A 17,424-nucleotide genomic window follows, 5' to 3' on the forward strand; every position below is an offset into this window, starting at 1 on the left:
TATTAATCAATCAGGGGAAAATACTCTCCTAACTTATACTGTTCACCTGGTAACATGTCCCGTGTATATTAAACCATCAGGGGCACACACTCTCCTCATTTATACTGTTCACCTGGTAACATGTCCCGGGTGTATTAAACCATCAGGGTAACACACTCTCCTCACTTATACTGTTCATCTGGTATCATGTCCCGTGTGTATTAAACAATCAGGGGAACACACTCTCCTCACTTATACTGTTCACCTGGTAACATGTCCCGTCAGTATTAAACAAGCAGGGGAACACACTCTCCTCACTTATACTGTTCACCTGGTAACATTTCCCGTCAGTATTAAACAATCAGGGGAACACACTTTCCTCACTTATACTGTTCGCCTGGTAACATGTCCTGTGTATATTAAAGCATCTGGGGAACACACACTCCTCACTTATACTGTTCACCAGGTAACATGTCCCATGTGTATTAAACCATCAGGGGAACACACTCTCCTCACTTATACTGTTCACCTGGTGACAAGTCCCCTCTGCATTAAACCATCAGGGGAAAACACTCTCCTCACTTATACTGTTCACCTGGAAACTTGTCCCGTGTATATTAAACAATCAGGGGAACACACTCTCCTCACTTATACTGTTCACCTGGTAACATGTCCCGTGTATATTACACCAATAGGGGAACACACTCTCCTCACTTATACTGTTCACCTGGTAACATGTCCCGTGAGCATTAAACAATCAGGGGAACACACTCTCCTCACTTATACTGTTCACTTGGTAACATGTTCCGTGTATATTCAACCATCAGGGGAACACACTCTCCTCACTTATTCTGTTCACCTGGTAACATGTCCCGTGAGCATTAAACAATCAGGGGAACGCACTCTCCTCAATTATACTGTTCACCTGGTAACATGTCCCGTGTATATTAAACAATCAGGGGAATACACTCTCCTCACTTCTACTGTTTACCTGCTAACATGTCCCGTGTGTATTAAACAAACAGGGGAACATACTCTCCTCACTTATGCAGTTCACCTGGTAACATGTCCTGTGTATATTAAACCATCAGGGGAACACACTCTCCTCACATATTCTGTTCACCTGGGAACATGTCCCGTGCGTATTAAACAATCAGGGGAACACACTCTCCTCACTTATACTGTTCACCTGGTAACATGTCCCGTGTGTATTAAACCATCAGGGGAACAAACTCTCCTCACTTATACTGTTCACCTGTTGACATATCCCTTGTATATAAAACAATCAGAGGAACACACTCTCCTCACTTATACTGTTCATCTGGTAGCATGTCCCGTGTGTATTAAGCCATCAGGGGAACAAACTCTCCTCACTTATACTGTTCACCTGTTGACATATCCCGTGTATATAAAACAATCAGGGGAACACACTCTCCTCACTTATACTGTTCATCTGGTAACATGTCCCATTTGTATTAAACCATCAGGGGAACACACTCACCTCACTTATACTGTTCACCTGTTGACATATCCCGTGTATATTAAACAATCAGGGGAACACAATCTCCTCACTTATACTATTCATCTGGTAACATGTCCCGTGTGTATTAAACCATCAGGGGAACACACTCTCCTCACTTATACTGTTCATCTGGTAGCATGTCCCCCGTGTATTAAACCATCAGGGGAACACAATCTCCTCACTTATAATGTTCATCTGGTAACATGTCCCGTGTGTATTAAACCATCAGGGGAACACACTCTCCTCAAATATTCTGTTCACCTGGTAACATGTCCCGTGTATATTAAACAATCTGGGGAACACACTCTCCTCACTTATACTGTTCACCTGGTGTCATGTCCCATGTGTATTAAACCATCAGGGGAACACACTGTCCTCACTTATACTGTTCACCTGGTGACATGTCCCATGGGTATTAAACAATCAGGGGAACACACTCTCCTCACTTATACTGTTCACCTGGTGTCATATCCCATCTGTATTAAACCATCAGGGGAACACATTCTCCTCACTTATACTGTTCACCTGGTGACATGTCCTGTGTGCATTTAACCATCAGGGGAACACACTCTCCTCACTTATACTGTTTACCTGCTAACATGTCCCGGGTGTATTAAACAATCAGGGGAACATACTCTCCTCACTTATGCAGTTCACCTTGTAACATGTCCTGTGTATATTAAACCATCAGGGGAACACACTCTCCTCACATATTCTGTTCACCTGGGAACATGTCCCGTGCGTATTAAACCATCAGGGGAACAGACTCTCCTCACTTATACTGTTCACCTGGTAACATGTCCCGTGTGTATTGAACCATCAGGGGAACACACTCTCCTCACTTATACTGTTCATCTGTTGACATATCCCGTGTATATTAAACAATCAGGGGAACACACTCTCCTCACTTATACTGTTCATCTGGTAACATGTCCCGTGTGTATTAAACCATCAGGGGAACACACTCTCCTCACTTATTCTGTTCATCTGGAAACATGTCCCATGTTTTTTAAACCATCAGGGGAACACACTCTCCTCACTTCCACTGTTCACCTGGTGACATGTCCCGTGTATATTAAACAATCAGGGGAACACACTCTCCTCACTTATACTGTTCACCTGTTGACATATCCCGTGTATATTAAACAATCAGGGGAACACAATCTCCTCACTTATACTGTTCATCTGGTAACATGTCCCGTGTGTATTAAACAATCAGGGGAACACACTCTCCTCACTTATACTGTTCACCTGGTAACATGTCCCGTGCGTATTAAACCATCTGGGGAACACACTCTCCTCACTTATACTGTTCACCTGGTAACATGTCCCGTGTGTATTAAACCATCAGGGGAACACAATCTCCTCACTTATACTGTTCACCTGGTAACATGTCCCGTGCCTATTAAACCATCTGGGGAACACATTCTCCTCACTTATACTATTCACCTGTTGACATGTCCCATGTATATTAAACCATCAGGGGAACACAATCTCCTCACTTATACTGTTCACCTGGTAACATGTCCCGTGCGTATTAAACCATCTGGGGAACACATTCTCCTCACTTATACTGTTCACCTGTTGACATGTACCATGTATATTAAACCATCAGGGGAACACACTCTCCTCACTTAAACTTTTCAACTGCTGACATGTCCCGTGTGTATTAAACAATCAGGGGAACACAGTCTCCTCACTTACACTGTTAACCTGATAACATGTCCCATGTATATTAAACCATCAGGGGAACACACTATCCTCACTAATACTATTCAGCTAGTAACATGTCCAGTGTATAATAAGCAATCTGGGGAACAGACTCTCCTCACTTATACTGTTCACCTGGTAACATGTCCCGTGTATATTAAACCATCAGATGAACACACGCTCCTCACTGATACAGTTCACTTGTTAACATGTCCCGTGTATATTAAACAATCAGGGGAACACACTCTCCTCACTTATACTGTTCACCTGGTAACATGTCCCGTGTATATTAAACCATCAGGGGAACACACTCTCCTCACTTATACTGTTCACCTGGTAACATGTCCCGTGTATATTAAACCATCAGGGGAACACACTCTCCTCACTTATACTGTTCACCTGGTAACATGTCCCGTGTATATTAAGCCATCAGGGGAACACACTCTCCTCACTTATACTGTTCACCTGGTAACATGTCCCGTGTGCATTAAACAATCAGGGGAACACACTCTCCTCACCTTTACTGTTCACCTGGAAACATGTCCCGTGTATATTAAACCATCAGGGGAACACACTCTCCTCACTTATACTGTTCACCTGGTAACATGTCCCATGTATATTAAACCATCAGGGGAACACACTCTCCTCACTTATACTGTTCACCTGGTAACATGTCTAGTGTATATTAAACCATCAGGGGAACACACTCTCCTCACTTATACTGTTCACCTGGTAACATGTCCCGTGTGTATTAAACAATCAGGGGAACACACTCTCCTCACTTATACTGTTCACCTGGTAACATGTCCCGTGTATATTAAGCCATCAGGGGAACACACTCTCCTCACTTATACTGTTCACCTGGTAACATGTCCCGTGTATATTAAGCCATCAGGGGAACACACTCTCCTCACTTATACTGTTCACCTGGTGACATGTCCCGTCAGTTATTAAACAATCAGGGGAACAAACTCTCCACACTTATACTGTTCACCTGGTAACATGTCCCGTGTATATTAAACCATCAGGGGAACACAGTCTCATCACTTATACTGTTCACCTGGTAACATGTCCCATGCATATTAAACCATCAGGGGAACACACTCTCCTCACTTATACTGTTCACCTGGTAACATGTCCCCTGTATATTCAATCATCAGGGGAACACACTCTCCTCACTTATACTCTTCACCTGGTAACATGTCCAGTGTATATTAAACCATCAGGGGAACACACTCTCCTCACTTATACTGTTCACCTGGTGACATGTCCTGTGTATATTAAACCATCAGGGGAACACACTCTCCTCACTTATACTGTTCACCTGGTAACATGTCCAGTGTATATTAAACCATCAGGGGAACACACTCTCCTCACTTATACTGTTCACATGGTGACATGTCCTGTGTGCATTTAACCATGAGGGGATCATACTCTCCTCACTTATACTGTTTACCTGCTAACATGTCCCGGGTGTATTAAACAATCAGGGGAACATACTCTCCTCACTTATGCAGTTCACCTGGTAACATGTCCAGTGTATATTAAACCATCAGGGGAACACACTCTCCTCACTTATACTGTTCACCTGGTGACATGTCCTGTGTATATTAAACCATCAGGGGAACACACTCTCCTCACTTATACTGTTCACCTGGTAACATGTCCAGTGTATATTAAACCATCAGGGGAACACACTGTCCTCACTTATACTGTTCACCTGGTGACATGTCCCGTGTATATTAAACCATCAGGGGAACACACTCTCCTCACTTATACTGTTCACCTGGTAACATGTCCCGTGTGCATTAAACAATCAGGGGAACACACTCTCCTCACCTGTACTGTTCACCTGGAAACATGTCCCGTGTATATTAAACCATCAGGGGAACACACTCTCCTCACTTATACTGTTCACCTGGTAACATGTCCCATGTATATTAAACCATCAGGGGAACACACTCTCCTCACTTATACTGTTCACCTGGTAACATGTCTAGTGTATATTAAACCATCAGGGGAACACACTCTCCTCACTTATACTGTTCACCTGGTAACATGTCCCGTGTGTATTAAACAATCAGGGGAACACACTCTCCTCACTTATACTGTTCACCTGGTAACATGTCCCGTGTATATTAAGCCATCAGGGGAACACACTCTCCTCACTTATACTGTTCACCTGGTAACATGTCCCGTGTATCTTAAGCCATCAGGGGAACACACTCTCCTCACTTATACTGTTCACCTGGTGACATGTCCCGTCAGTTATTAAACAATCAGGGGAACAAACTCTCCACACTTATACTGTTCACCTGGTAACATGTCCCGTGTATATTAAACCATCAGGGGAACACAGTCTCCTCACTTATACTGTTCACTTGGTAACATGTCCCATGCATATTAAACCATCAGGGGAACACACTCTCCTCACTTATACTGTTCACCTGGTAACATGTCCCCTGTATATTCAATCATCAGGGGAACACACTCTCCTCACTTATACTCTTCACCTGGTAACATGTCCAGTGTATATTAAACCATCAGGGGAACACACTCTCCTCACTTATACAGTTCACCTGGTGACATGTCCTGTGTATATTAAACCATCAGGGGAACACACTCTCCTCACTTATACTGTTCACCTGGTAACATGTCCAGTGTATATTAAACCATCAGGGGAACACACTCTCCTCACTTATACTGTTCACCTGGTGACATGTCCTGTGTGCATTTAACCATGAGGGGATCATACTCTCCTCACTTATACTGTTTACCTGCTAACATGTCCCGGGTGTATTAAACAATCAGGGGAACATACTCTCCTCACTTATGCAGTTCACCTGGTAACATGTCCAGTGTATATTAAACCATCAGGGGAACACACTCTCCTCACTTATACTGTTCACCTGGTGACATGTCCTGTGTATATTAAACCATCAGGGGAACACACTCTCCTCACTTATACTGTTCACCTGGTAACATGTCCAGTGTATATTAAACCATCAGGGGAACACACTCTCCTCACTTATACTGTTCACCTGGTGACATGTCCTGTGTATATTAAACCATCAGGGGAACACACTCTCCTCACTTATACTGTTCACCTGGTAACATGTCCTGTGTGCATTTAACCATCAGGGGATCATACTCTCCTCACTTATACTGTTTACCTGCTAACATGTCCCTTGCGTATTAAACCATCAGGGGAACACACTCTCCTCACTTATACTGTTCACCTGTTGACATATCCCGTGTATATTAAACAATCAGGGGAACACAATCTCCTCACTTATACTATTCATCTGGTAACATGTCCCGTGTATATTAAACCATCAGGGGAACACACTCTCCTCACTTAAACTGTTCATCTGGTAGCATGTCCCCCGTGTATTAAACCATCAGGGGAACACAATCTCCTCACTTATACTGTTCATCTGGTAACATGTCCCGTGTGTATTAAACCATCAGGGGAACACACTCTCCTCACTTAAACTGTTCATCTGGTAGCATGTCCCCCGTGTATTAAACCATCAGGGGAACACAATCTCCTCACTTATAATGTTCATCTGGTAACATGTCCCGTGAGCATTAAACAATCAGGGGAACACACACTCCTCACTTATACTGTTCACCTGGTGTCATGTCCCATGTGTATTAAACCATCAGGGGAACACACTCTCCTCACTTATACTGTTCACCTGGTGACATGTCCCGTGTATATTAAACAATCAGGAGAACACACTCTCCTCACTTACACTGTTCATCTGGTAACATGTCCCGTGTGTACTAAACCATCAGGGGAACACACTCTCCTCACTAATGCTGTTCATCTGGTAACATGTCCCGTGTGTATTAAACCATCAGGGGAACACACTCTCCTCACTTATACTGTTCACCTGGAAACCTGTCCCGTGTATATTAAACCATCAGGGGAACACAATCTCCTCACTTATACTGTTCATCTGGTAAAATGTCCCGTGTGTATTAAACCATCAGGGCAACACACTCTCCTCACTTATACTGTTCATCTGGTAACATGTCCCGGGTGTATTAAACCATCAGGGGAACACAATCTCCTCACTTATACTGTTCACCTGGAAACATGTCCCGTGTATATTAAACCATCAGGGGAACACACTCTCCTCACTTATGCTGTTCACCTGGTGACATGTCCCGTGTATATTAAACCATCAGGGGAACACAGTCTCCTCACTTATACTGTTCACCTGGTAACATGTCCCATGCATATTAAACCATCAGGGGAACACAATCTCCTCACTTATACTGTTCACCTGGTAACATGTCCCGTGCGTATTAAACCATCAGGGGAACAAACTCTCCTCACTTATACTGTTCACCTGGTAACATGTCCTGTGTATATTAAACAATCAGGGGAACACATTCTCCTCACTTATACTATTCACCTGTTGACATGTCCCATGTATATTAAACCATCAGGGGAACACACTCTGCTCTCTTAAACTGTTCACCTGGTAACATGTCCCATGTATATTAAACCATCAGGGGAACACACTCTCCTCACTTAAACTTTTCAACTGCTAACATGTCCCGTGTGTATTAAACAATCAGGGGAACACAGTCTCCTCACTTGCACTGTTAACCCGGTAACATGTCCCGTGTATATTAAACCATCAGGGGAACACACTCTCCTCACTTATTCTGTTCACCTGGTGACATGTCCTGTGTGCATTAAACAATCAGGGGAACAAACTCTCCTCACTTATACTGTTCACCTGGTAACATGTCCCATGTATATTAAACCATCAGGGGAACACACTCTCCTCACTTATACTGTTCACCTGGTAACATGTCTAGTGTATATTAAACCATCAGGGGAACACACTCTCCTCACTTATACTGTTCACCTGGTAACATGTCCCGTGTCTCTTAAACCATCAGGGGAAAACACTCTCCTCACTTATACTTTTCACCTGGTAACATGTCCCGTGTATATTAAGCCGTCAGGGGAACACACTCTCCTCACTTATACTGTTCACCTGGTAACATGTCCCGTGTATATTAAGCCATCAGGGGAACACACTCTCCTCACTTATACTGTTCACCTGGTGACATGTCCCGTCAGTTATTAAACAATCAGGGGAACAAACTCTCCTCACTTATACTGTTCACCTGGTAACATGTCCCGTGTATATTAAACCATCAGGGGAACACAGTCTCCTCACTTATAATGTTCACCTGGTAACATGTCCCATGCATATTAAACCATCAGGGGAACACACTCTCCTCACTTATACTGTTCACCTGGTAACATGTCCCGTGTATATTCAATCATCAGGGGAACACACTCTCCTCACTTATACTGTTCACCTGGTAACATGTCCTGTGTATATTTAACAATCAGGGGAACACACTCTCCTCACTTATACTGTTCACCTGGTAACATGTCCAGTGTATATTAAACCATCAGGGGAACACACTCTCCTCACTTATACTGTTCACCTGGTGACATGTCCTGTGGATTAAACCATCAGGGGAACACACTCTCCTCACTTATACTGTTTAAATGGTGATATGTCCGGTGTGCATTTAACCATCAGGGGATCATACTCTCCTCACATATTCTGTTCACCTGGGAACATGTCCCGTGCGTATTAAACCATCAGGGGAACACACTCTCCTCACTTATACTGTTCACCTGTTGACATGTCCGTGTATATAAAACAATCAGGGGAACACACTCTCCTCACTTATACTGTTCATCTGGTAACATGTCCCGTGTGTATTAAACCATCAGGGGAACACACTCTCCTCACTTATACTGTTCACCTGTTGACATATCCCGTGTATATTAAACAATCAGGGGAACACAATCTCCTCACTTATACTGTTCATCTGGTAACATGTCCCGTGTGTATTAAACCATCAGGGGAACACACTCTCCTCACTTATACTGTTCACCTGGTAACATGTCCTGTGTGTATTAAACCATCAGGGGAACACAATCTCCTCACTTATACTGTTCATCTGGTAACATGTCCCATGTGTATTAAACCATCAGGGGAACACACTCTCCTCACTTATACTGTTCATCTGGTAACATGTCCCATGTGTACTAAACCATCAGGGGAACACACTCTCCTCACTAATGCTGTTCATCTGGTAACATGTCCCGTGTGTATTAAACCATCAGGGGAACACACTCTCCTCACTTATACTGTTCATGTGGTAACATGTCCCGTGTGTATTAAACCATCAGGGGAACACACTCTCCTCACTTATACTGTTCACCTGGAAACCTGTCCCGTGTATATTAAACCATCAGGGGAACACAATCTCCTCACTTATACTGTTCATCTGGTAAAATGTCCCGTGTGTATTAAACAATCAGGGGAACACACTCTCCTCACTTATACTGTTCATCTGGTAACATGTCCCGTGTGTATTAAACCATCAGGGGAACACAATCTCCTCACTTATACTGTTCACCTGGAAACATGTCCCGTGTATATTAAACCATCAGGGGAACACAATCTCCTCACTTATACTGTTCACCTGGTAACATGTCCCGTGCGTATTAAACCATCTGGGGAACACATTCTCCTCACTTATACTGTTCACCTGTTGACATGTCCCATGTATATTAAACCATCAGGGGAACACACTCTGCTCTCTTAAAATGTTCACCTGGTAACATGTCCCATGTATATTAAACCATCAGGGGAACACACTATCCTCACTAATACTATTCAGCTAGTAACATGTCCCGTGTATAATAATCAATCTGGGGAACAGACTCTCCTCACTTATACTGTTCACTTGTTAACATGTCCCGTGTATATTAAACAATCAGGGGAACACACTCTCCTCACTTATACTGCTCACCTGTTAACAAGTCCTGTGTATATTATGCCAACAATGGAACACACTCTCCTCACTTATACTGTTCACCTGCTAACATGTCCCGTGCATATTAAACCATCAGGGGAACACACTCTCCTCACTTATACTGTTCACCTGGTATCATGTCCCGTGTATATTAAGCCATCAGGGGAAGACACTCTCCTCACTTATACTGTTCACCTGGTAACATGTCCCGTGTGCATTAAACAATCAGGGGAACACACTCTCCTCACATATACTGTTCACCTGGTGACATGTCCCGTCAGCATTAAACAATCAGGGGAACAAACTCTCCTCACCTTTACTGTTCACCTGGAAACATGTCCCGTGTATATGAAACCATCAGGGGAACACACTCTCCTCACTTATACTGTTCACCTGGAAACATGTCCCATGTATATTAAACCATCAGGGGAACACACTCTCCTCACTTATACTGTTCAGCTGGCAATATGTCCCGTGTATATTAAACCATCAGGGGAAAACACTCTCCTCACTTATACTGTTCACCTGGTAACATGTCCCGAGTGCATTAAACAATCAGGGGAACACACTCTCCACACTTATACTGTTCACCTGGTGACATGTCCCGTCAGTTATTAAACCATCAGGGGAACAAACTCTCCTCACTTATACTGTTCACCTGGTAACATGTCCCGTGTATATTAAACCATCAGGGGAACACAGTCTCCTCACTTATACTGTTCACCTGGTAACATGTCCCGTGCGTATTAAACCATCTGGGGAACACATTCTCCTCACTTATACTATTCACCTGTTGACATGTCCCATGTATATTAAACCATCAGGGGAACATTCTCTCATCACTTAAACTTTTCAACTGCTGACATGTCACGTGTGTATTAAACTATCAGGGGAACACAGTCTCCTCACTTACACTGTTAACCTGGTAACATGTCCCATGTATATTAAACCATCAGGGGAACACACTATCCTCACTAATACTATTCAGCTAGTAACATGTCCCGTGTATAATAATCAATCTGGGGAACAGACTCTCCTCACTTATACTGTTCACCTGTTAACAAGTCCTGTGTATATTAAACCAATAATGGAACACACTCTCCTCACTTATACTGTTCACCTGGTAACATGTCCCGTGTATATTAAACCATCAGGGGAACACACTCTCCTCACTTATACTGTTCACCTGTTAACAAGTCCTGTGTATATTAAATGAACAATGGAACACACTCTCCTCACTTATACTGTTCACCTGGTAACATGTCCCGTGTATATTAAACCATCAGGGGAACACACTCTCCTCACTTATACTGTTCACCTGGTAACATGTCCCGTGTGCATTAAACAATCAGGGGAACACACTCTCCTCACATATACTGTTCACCTGGTGACATGTCCCGTCAGTATTAAACAATCAGGGGAACAAACTCTCCTCACCTTTACTGTTCACCTGGAAACATGTCCCGTGTATATTAAACCATCAGGGGAACACACTCTCCTCACTTATACTGTTCAACTGGTAACATGTCCCATGTATATTAAACCATCAGGGGAACACACTCTCCTCACTTATACTGTTCACCTGGTAACATGTCCCGTGTATATTAAACCATCAGGGGAAAACACTCTCCTCACTTATACTGTTCACCTGGTAACATGTCCCGTGTATATTAAACCATCAGGGGAACACAGTCTCCTCACTTATACTGTTCACCTGGTAACATGTCCCGTGTATATTAAAACATCAGGGGAACACAGTCTCCTCACTTATACTTTTCACCTGGTAACATGCCCTGTGTGTATTAAACAATCAGGGGAACACACTCTCCTCACTTATACTGTTCACCTGGTAACATGTCCCGTGTATATTAAGCCATCAGGGGAACACACTCTCCTCACTTATACTGTTCGCCTGCAAACATGTCCCGTGTGCATTAAACAATCAGCGGAACACACTCTCCTCACTTATGTTGTTCACCTGGTGACATGTCCCATGTGTATTAAACCATCAGGGGAACACTCTCTCCTCACTTTTACTGTTCACCTGGTAACATGTCCCGTGTATATTAAACCATCAGGGGAACACAGTCTCCTCACTTATACTGTTCACCTGGTAACATGTCCCGTGTATATTAAAACATCAGGGGAACACAGTCTCCTCACTTATACTGTTCACCTGGTAACATGTCCCATGCATATTAAACCATCAGGGGAACACACTCTCCTCACTTATACTGTTCACCTGGTAACATGTCCCGTGTATATTAAACCATCAGGGGAACACACTCTCCTCACTTATACTGTTCACCTGGTAACATGCCCTGTGTGTATTAAACAATCAGGGGAACAAACTCTCCTCACTTATACTGTTCACCTGGTAACATGTCCCGTGTATATTAAAACATCAGGGGAACACAGTCTCCTCACTTATACTGTTCACCTGGTAACATGTCCAGTGTATATTAAAACATCAGGGGAACACACTCTCCTAACATATACTGTTCACCTGGTAACATGTCCCGTGTATATTAAAACATCAGGGGAACACAGTCTCCTCACTTATACTGTTCACCTGGTAACATGTCCCATGCATATTAAACCATCAGGGGAACACTCTCTCCTCACTTATACTGTTCACCTGGTAACATGTCCCGTGTATATTAAACCATCAGGGGAACACACTCTCCTCACTTATACTGTTCACCTGGTAACATGCCCTGTGTGTATTAAACAATCAGGGGAACAAACTCTCCTCACTTATACTGTTCGCCTGCAAACATGTCCCGTCTGCATTGAACAATCAGGGGAACACACTCTCCTCACTTATGCTGTTCACCTGGTGACATGTCCCGTGTGTATTAAACCATCAGGGGAACACACTCTCCTCACTTATACTGTTCGCCTGGTAACATGTCCCGTGTATATTAAACCATCAGGGGAACACACTCTCCTCACTTATACTGTTCGCCTGGTAACATGTCCCGTGCATATTAAACAATGAGGGCAACATACTCTCCTCACTTATACAGATCACCTGGTAACATGTCCTGTGTATATTAAACCATCAGGGGAACACACTCTCCTCACTTATACTGTTCACCTCGTAACACGTCCCGTGCGTATTAAACCATCAGGGGAACACACTCTCCTCACTTATACTGTTCACCTGGTAACATGTCCGTGTATATAAAACAATCAGGGGAACACACTCTCCTCACTTATACTGTTCATCTGGTAACATGTCCCATGTGTATTAAACCATCAGGGGAACACACTCTCCTCACTTGTACTGTTCACCTGGTGACATGTCCCGTGTATATTAAACAATCAGGAGAACACAATCTCCTCACTCATACTGTTCATCTGGTAACATGTCCCGTGTCTACTAAACCATCAGGGGAACACACTCTCCTCACTTATACTGTTCATCTGGTAACATGTCCCGTGTGTATTAAACCATCAGGGGAACACACTCTCCTCACTTATACAGTTCATGTGGTAACATGTCCCGTGTGTATTAAACCATCATTGGAAAACACTCTCCTCACTTATACTGTTCACCTGGAAACCTGTCCCGTGTATATTAAACCATCAGGGGAAATCCTTCTCCTCACTTATGCTGTTCAGCTGGTAACATGTCCCGTGTATATTAAACCATCAGTAGAAAACACTCTCCTCACTTATACTGTTCACCTGGTAACATGTCCCATGCATATTAAACCATCAGGGGAACACTCTCTCCTCACTTATACTGTTCACCTGGTAACATGTCCCGTGTATATTAAACCATCAGGGGAACACACTCTCCTCACTTATACTGTTCACCTGGTAACATGCCCTGTGTGTATTAAACAATCAGGGGAACAAACTCTCCTCACTTATACTGTTCGCCTGCAAACATGTCCCGTCTGCATTGAACAATCAGGGGAACACACTCTCCTCACTTATGCTGTTCACCTGGTGACATGTCCCGTGTGTATTAAACCATCAGGGGAACACACTCTCCTCACTTATACTGTTCGCCTGGTAACATGTCCCGTGTATATTAAACCATCAGGGGAACACACTCTCCTCACTTATACTGTTCGCCTGGTAACATGTCCCGTGCATATTAAACAATGAGGGCAACATACTCTCCTCACTTATACAGATCACCTGGTAACATGTCCTGTGTATATTAAACCATCAGGGGAACACACTCTCCTCACTTATACTGTTCACCTCGTAACACGTCCCGTGCGTATTAAACCATCAGGGGAACACACTCTCCTCACTTATACTGTTCACCTGGTAACATGTCCGTGTATATAAAACAATCAGGGGAACACACTCTCCTCACTTATACTGTTCATCTGGTAACATGTCCCATGTGTATTAAACCATCAGGGGAACACACTCTCCTCACTTGTACTGTTCACCTGGTGACATGTCCCGTGTATATTAAACAATCAGGAGAACACAATCTCCTCACTCATACTGTTCATCTGGTAACATGTCCCGTGTCTACTAAACCATCAGGGGAACACACTCTCCTCACTTATACTGTTCATCTGGTAACATGTCCCGTGTGTATTAAACCATCAGGGGAACACACTCTCCTCACTTATACAGTTCATGTGGTAACATGTCCCGTGTGTATTAAACCATCAGGGGAAAACACTCTCCTCACTTATACTGTTCACCTGGAAACCTGTCCCGTGTATATTAAACCATCAGGGGAACACAATCTCCTCACTTATACTGTTCATCTGGTAAAATGTCCCGTGTGTATTAAACCATCAGGGGAACACACTCTCCTCACTTATACTGTTCATCTGGTAACATGTCCCGTGAGTATTAAACCATCAGGGGAACACAATCTCCTCACTTATACTGTTCACCTGGAAACATGTCCCGCGTATATTAAACAATCAGGGGAACACACTCTCCTCACTTATACTGTTCACCTGTTAACAAGTCCTGTGTATATTAAACCATCAGGGGAACACACTCTCCTCACTTATACTGTCCGGTGTATATTAAACCATCAGGGGAACACACTCTCCTCACTTATACTGTTCAACTCGTAACATAACCCGTGTGCATTAAACAATCAGGGGAACACACTCTCCTCACATATACTTTTCACCTGGTGACATGTCCTGTGTATATTAAAACATCAGGGGAACACACACTCCTCACTTATACCGTTCACCTGGTAACATGTCCCATGTATATTAAACCATCAGGAGAACACTCTCTCCTCACTTATACCGTTCACCTGGTAACATGTCCCGTGTATATTAAACCATCAGGGGAACACACTCTCCTCACTTATACTGTTCACCTGGTGACATGTCCCGTGTGTATTAAAGAATCAGGGGAACACACTCTCCTCACTTATACTGTTCACCTGGTGACGTGACCCGTGTGCATTACACAATCAGGGGAACACACTCTCCTCACTTATACTGTTCACCTTGTAACATGTCCTGTGTATATTAAAACATCAGGGGAACACACTCTCCTCACTTATACTGTTCACCTGGTAACATGTCCCGTGCGTATTAAACAATCAGGGGAACACACTCTCCTCACTTATACTGTTCATCTGGTAACATGTCCCGTGCGTATTAAACAATCAGGGGAACACAATCTGCTCACTTATACTGTTCACCTGGTAACATGTCCACTGCGTATTAAACAATCAGGGGAACACACTCACCTCTCTTATACTGTTCACCTGGTAACATGTCCCGTGTATATTAAACCATCAGGGGAACACACTCTCCTCACTTATACTGTTCACCTGGTGACATGTCCCGTGTGTATTAAAGAATCAGGGGAACACACTCTCCTCACTTATACTGTTCACCTGGTGACGTGACCCGTGTGCATTACACAATCAGGGGAACACACTCTCCTCACTTATACTGTTCACCTTGTAACATGTCCTGTGTATATTAAAACATCAGGGGAACACGCTCTCCTCACTTATACTGTTCACCTGGTGACATGTCCCGTGTGCATAAACAGTCAGGGGAACATCCTCTCCTCACTTAGACATTTCACCTGGTAACAAGTCCTGTGAATATTAAAACATCAGGGGAACACACTCTCCTCACTTATACTGTTCACCTGGTAACATGTCCCGTGTGTATTAAACCATCAGGGGAACACACTCTCCTCACTTATACTGTTTATCTGGTCACATGTCCCGTGTGTATTAAACCATCAGGGGAACACACTCTCCTCACTTGCACTGTTCACCTGGTAACATGTCCCGTGTATATTAAACAATCAGGGGAACACACTCTGCTCACTTATACTGTTCACCTGGTAACATGTCCCGTGTATATTAAACAATCAGGGGAACATACTCTCCTCACATATACTGTTCACCTGGTGACATGTCCTGTGTGTATTAAACAATCAGGGGAACACACTCTCCTCACTGATACTGTTCACCTGGTAACATGTCCTGTGTATATTCAACAATTTGTGGAACACACTCTCCTCACTTATACTGTTCATCTGGTCACATGTCCCGTGTGTATTAAACCATCAGGGGAACACACTCTCCTCACTTATGCTGTTTATCTGGTAACATGTCCCATGTATATTAAACCATCAGGGGAACACATTCTCCTCACTTATACTGTTCACCTGGTAACATGTCCCGTGTGTATTAAACCATCAGGGGAACACACTCTCCTCACTTATACTGTTTATCTGGTAACATGTCCCGTGTATATTCAACAATTAGGGGAACACACTCTCCTCACTTATACTGTTCATCTGGTCACATTTCCGTGTGTATTAAACCATCAGGGGAACACACTCTCCTCACTTATGCTGTTTATCTGGTAACATGTCCCATGTATATTAAACCATCAGGGGAACACACTCTCCTCACTTACACTGTTCTACTGGTAACATGTCCTGTGTGTATTAAACAATCAGGGGAACACACTCTCCTCACTTATACTGTTCACCTGGTAACATGTCCAGTGTGTATTAAACCATCAGGGGAACACACTCTCCTCACTTCTACTGTTCACCTGGTAACAGGTCCCGTGTGTATTAAACCATCAGGGGAACACACTCTCCTCACTTATACTGTTCACCTGGTAACATGTCCTGTGTGTATTAAACCATCAGGGGAACACAATCTCCTCACTTATACTGTTCATCTGGTAACATGTCCCATGTGTATTAAACCATCAGGGGAACACACTCTCCTCACTTATACTGTTCATCTGGTAACATGTCCCATGTGTACTAAACCATCAGGGGAACACACTCTCCTCACTAATGCTGTTCATCTGGTAACATGTCCCGTGTGTATTAAACCATCAGGGGAA

Source organism: Heterodontus francisci, unplaced genomic scaffold (assembly GCF_036365525.1).
Source record: "Heterodontus francisci isolate sHetFra1 unplaced genomic scaffold, sHetFra1.hap1 HAP1_SCAFFOLD_344, whole genome shotgun sequence".
NCBI lineage: Eukaryota > Metazoa > Chordata > Chondrichthyes > Heterodontiformes > Heterodontidae > Heterodontus > Heterodontus francisci.